This window comes from Castor canadensis, chromosome 8 (assembly GCF_047511655.1).
Source record: "Castor canadensis chromosome 8, mCasCan1.hap1v2, whole genome shotgun sequence".
NCBI classification, from domain to species: domain Eukaryota; kingdom Metazoa; phylum Chordata; class Mammalia; order Rodentia; family Castoridae; genus Castor; species Castor canadensis.
The window spans coordinates 90,530,690-90,535,450 of record NC_133393.1 but is presented as its reverse complement, the minus strand read 5'-3'; the positions used below and the strand labels follow the sequence as shown (position 1 = coordinate 90,535,450).

General features: G+C 51.3%; 1 long non-coding RNA gene across 1 annotated transcript; it reads right to left on the bottom strand.

The window, feature by feature from the left end:
- Positions 1 to 211: 211 nt before the first annotated feature.
- Positions 212 to 4,187, bottom strand: LOC141425512 (uncharacterized). The gene is made up of 3 exons (XR_012450517.1): positions 3,905 to 4,187; positions 838 to 946; positions 212 to 345 (listed from the first exon to the last, which is right to left on the bottom strand). It is a non-coding gene; the product is annotated as an uncharacterized lncRNA (long non-coding RNA).
- Between the last annotated feature and the right edge of the window lie 574 nt (positions 4,188 to 4,761).

The following is a 4,761-nucleotide window of genomic DNA, read 5'->3' as shown; positions in this document are numbered from 1 at the left end:
AGAGAGTGTTGGGGCAGGGTGGGGACTTCTTGCAGGGGGAGCTTTTATTTTTGTTATGAGGGACTTCACCAAGCTCTGATCAGAGCAGCAAGTGTATAATGTTCAATAACCCCCACCCCCCGCCCCTCACTCAGTGGGCTGCCCACCGAGACCCTGCATAGGCAGCTAGACCAACCCAGCCTACAAAGCCTCTTAGTGACATGCCCCCTCCCCTCCATGGCACATGTACAGTGTCTCTTTCCACCCTGGTTATTCCAGCTTCTTCTCAGAGGCTTTGCTGCTAGGACTTGATGTTGGATCTGGCTTCCTCCTCAGAAGACAATTTATGGAGGTATGTCGGAGTCTCTGTTTTAATGAAGTTGCAAAAGTAGGTTAATGGGCTGTGGGTGTTTTTCATTCCCCTCCCCCTGCCCCATCTCCACCCCTGGGCAGATGAATGATGCCTCCCAGCAAGATGCAAAGTCAGGCTGAGGATCGCAGGCCTGGACTAATAAACTCACATATCCTTTCCTGGGCCTCCCACTCAGCTCTTCATCCCCACTCCTCCCTGTTGCTGGTGTTCCAAATGTCTAGTTCCAATCCCGTCTGCTGTAGCAGTAGCCCAGAAGATGCTCCAAAGTCAGCCTGGAGAGAGGGGTGGGGCATATATGAATGGCAGGGACTGGGAGCCTCTCCAGGTGCTGCCCCTGCCTCTCTAATTCAACTCTTCTCTGGTGCTGTGTCTGATACATAGCGGCCTCCCGTAGTATTTGCTAAGTGATTGATGGATACAAGAGAGAATGACTCTTTCCCTACCCCAGGTCTCTGGGGCTAGAACTCACCATCATCCTTGCTCACCTCTGAAATGGCCTTCAGCCTGTTCCTGCTTGGCATTCCCTCCCTTCCCACTTCTTTGCCCAATCCTTGTTCCATACTTCTGTCTCTCAGGAAGTTTTCCAGGAATAAGCTGCAAAAAGAGTTCTCCATTTACTTTAGTGGCTCAGAGATGAAGGTTTATCATCCCCAACAGTTTGGGGTCTCCAGGGAAAAGGGTCTATACCTTTTCTCCTGCAACAGGAGAGGGCTTTCAGAATGAGGTCAGAGCTCAGAGCTTGGTTGTTACTGGGGACACACACCCAGGAAGACCCACTGGGGACCTTCAAAGGACCATCCTATTGCTTAGACCCATCTGCCTGACCCTTGCTACCTACAGGAAGCTGGAAGCATGCATAGTCTCTGGCCTGCAATCACTCCCAGGACAGCAAGGATTCTTCTCCATTTCCAGACCCTCATTGCCAATGAATGAGGCTGTGGGCCAGGGTCGGGACTTGAATACAAAAATAGGATGGAGCGGGGTCTGGTTGCTCTGCAACCTCATATTATACCTATCCTCTAGGAGTCTGGAACACCTCTGTCCTTTCCCTCAAGTCTGCTAGCTTTCTTACTACTGCAGCTCCCTCATCTATTCTGGGTCCTGGCAGTAGCCTGGGCCTGTGACCTTTTGGAGTAACCCTCTAGAAACTCCAGAGCAGTCCTCCATGTGACACCACGTGACCTCCAAGGCAACGCCACAGTTATACCCAAAACTCTACAATAGCATCCAGAGTCTATGGTAACCCTCCCAAGTCCTATAGTAATTCCAAAAAGTCCTGGGCTAAAACAGGGCTACAGTACCACCCCTCAGGATCTCAACACAGGTTCTTTGTAAGAGCAACTGAGTCTTTTGAGCTGTCTTCTTCCTCCCCCAGCCAATGATTTCCTTTCTGACCCAGACAGTATGTTCTTCTCTACAACTCCAATCCCACCACTGGACTTGCTCCCCTCTGAGCATTGCTGTAGTAGAGGGAGGGTGAGTGCACAGGGTGCAGCTGTGGGTTGGTGAAACACAGAGGACTTCAGTTGGATCCAGTAGAGGTCCAGTCATCACCACGTTGTTGGAATGTTTAAGGAGCTCTTGTAGGAATTGGCTGGTCCAGTTGTATTTAGAGATGTGTAAGCAGATGAGGATGTGACTTCTTTTTTGATGGTCCTGGCTGAGGGACCCGCTTACATGAGATGCTAGACAGAAGCTGTCTGGGAGGAAGGCAGGTAAAATGGTCCTTGGATGGCCAGGGAAATCCCGGAAGCCATGATAGTTTACCCTTGAAATGGGAACCCTGGGGCATCTGTGGCAATTTCCACTGATACAGAGGAACCAGGCCTCCTGGGTTCCCAAGGCCACTCATGCACATACTGTACAGATCTGATTGGGTCTGGGTCTATAGGGGAGGGAGTGGAAGTGAAGACAATGACAATGATGGGGGTGCCATCTCCTAACAAGATGGCAGGTCAGAGGGAGGAGTCTGATGAGAGAGAAGAGATTCACACCCAGAACCTGATTTAGGAATAGCTCAAGATGGTTGTTCAGTGTAGGAAGAAACTAAGGAAAGTGGAACCAAGGATTTCAAATCAGGAGGGTGCATGGAGGTGGATAATGGGCAGCAGGATGGGGATGGAAAGGAGGAACAGAGTTTCCCCCAGCCTGGCTGAGAGATCAACCTTGGATTGGGCAGATTTAGGCAGGTATGTGAAGCTTGAGTCAGGACGCTCAGGAGCCTCAATTCACACATGCTTCTAACATCTTTTCCTAATCTGCAAAAGGGGATAAAGGCATCAAGCATTGCCAATTTCTTAAAAAGCTGTTCTGGTGGGTGAGAAAACCACTTGGGAGGAGGCTACTTGGGCCGAGATTTCCTAGATCTAAATGCTGTCAGCCCCTCCCTGTGCATGACAGGGCAAGACAGCATGGGTCTGCCCTAGGGCTACAACAGCATTGCAGTCCCAATTTTGCCCCCAGCCGGTCCCTTCCACAAGCCTCAGTTTCCCCCAACAAAATAGGGTAGTTGCCCAGGTTGATCTCTGATGTTTCTAACATTCAAGATCCTTACAAGTATCAGATGAGATGATAAACGCCAAGAAGCTTTGTCAAAGTTACAGTGTGTTTTCAGTGGAGGTGTTGAGGGCTCCATGGTGGGTGGGGAAATGTGCTTTGAGATGGGCCATGGAGACTTGGACCCCTGGCAGGGAGATGGAGAGTCCTGCTCAAGTGTATCCCACCCCCTCTCACAGCCTTGTCCACAAAGGCAACAAACATTCCCTTCCCCCTTCCCAACCCACCCTGGGGCTCCGGGGACCAGGCCCTACTCAGGATGGGGGCGGGGCTCCCAGGGGCTGGGGCAGAGGTGGTGGGAGCCTCCCTCCCAAGTGGCTTTGAGCTGGAGCACAGCAATTACGTGGGAGGATTTATGTCCCTTTGCCTTTAATCGGAAACTCTGTGTCAAGAAGAAAAATCTGCACTGTCCTCCGGCCCGGCTTCCTGCTTTATCATTATTATTGGAGGAAGGTTGATTTGGAAACTTAAAGAAAAGTGGGGTTGGGGGTGGGAGCCACCCGGGAACAGGAGGTGTGGGGTAGAAGGCTGGCCTTCTTACTGTTTGTTCTGGTAGTCACAAGAAAGGGACAAAGGGCAGGGTAGGAACTGGGGGTCTTGGAGGGCAGGTAAGAGACACTAGGGGGACACAGGGAAAGGCAAGGGCTGGGGATCCTGGGAGGAAGGGCATCCAGAAGCTAGGGGGAGACTAGGAGGGAGGAGAAGGAGGGAGGAGAAGGATGGACAAGCATTAGGAGTTGAAGGGACTTGAAGAAAGAAGAGAGCTGGGGTTCATGGTGGAGGGAAGGGGCAGGCATGGAGGGATTCAAAGTGGGGGAGAAGAGGGTGGAGTAACCAGAGGGGACAGGCAGAGGCTGTCAGGGGAATGCTGTGGGAGAGAGGGAGAACATGGGGATGAGGGGTGAGGGCAGAGAAGGGACAAGAGGCATCCAGGGGCTGACAGAGGAGAGGGCGGAAGACCAGAGAAAAAGGGTTTGTGGAGTATTGACTCTGTACCTGCTCCCAAGAGTGCCTTTCCTCCTCTGGCCCATTGGGGACCCAGGTCTCCTGTCTCCTGGGTAAAGAGCTCAGTCTCTTACAAAGTCTCAGGTTTTCTCCTTCCACTTTGTTTTTCCAGGCAATCAAGTCTAGTTGTTGGGGATATGCTGAGAGGATTCTTTGATTTCTCGGTTCTTGGAGGCCTGGAACAGAGGTGTCAGAGAAGGACATATACCTGTACTCTGAGGAGGAGGAGGGTCCTGGGAGAGAAAGCCCCCTTCAGCCCTCTGCCCTGTTTGGAAGTCCCCTCTGTCCCTCTGGTAGCCAGGATTTCATTCTGATGTGTGGACAGACAACAGCAGGGAACCACTTCTGGAATCAGACCTGGGTTGAATCCAGTCTCTGGCACTGCCTGTGTACCCCTCTCTGAACCTCGGGTTTTGCATCTGTGACATGATGACAGTAATGCTACATAGCTGGGGCTTGCAGAATTAGAGATAATTAAGTGACCTATCCAGCACATAGTAGATCTTCCAAATACACCATGCCCCTCTAGGGGCAGCACCCAGTATATACAACCGCTCTTCTTTAAAAGCATGGGTGGATTCTTTGTATGGGTCCACATTTGATCCTATGACAGTTTAATGAGACACCCAGGCAGATGTCATTACCCTCATGTTAGTGATGAAAAACATGGTAGAGTGACTGAGTGACTTGCTCAAGACCACACAGCATATCACAGCAGCAGCCAGGTGAGGCAGTACCATAATATCACCCAAGGGGCGTGCAGATCTCCTGGGGCTCCTTCCTCCATCCTTTTGGAGTCTCACACCTAGCATTGGGATCCAAGGTCAAGTTTGGGGTGTTCAGTGAAG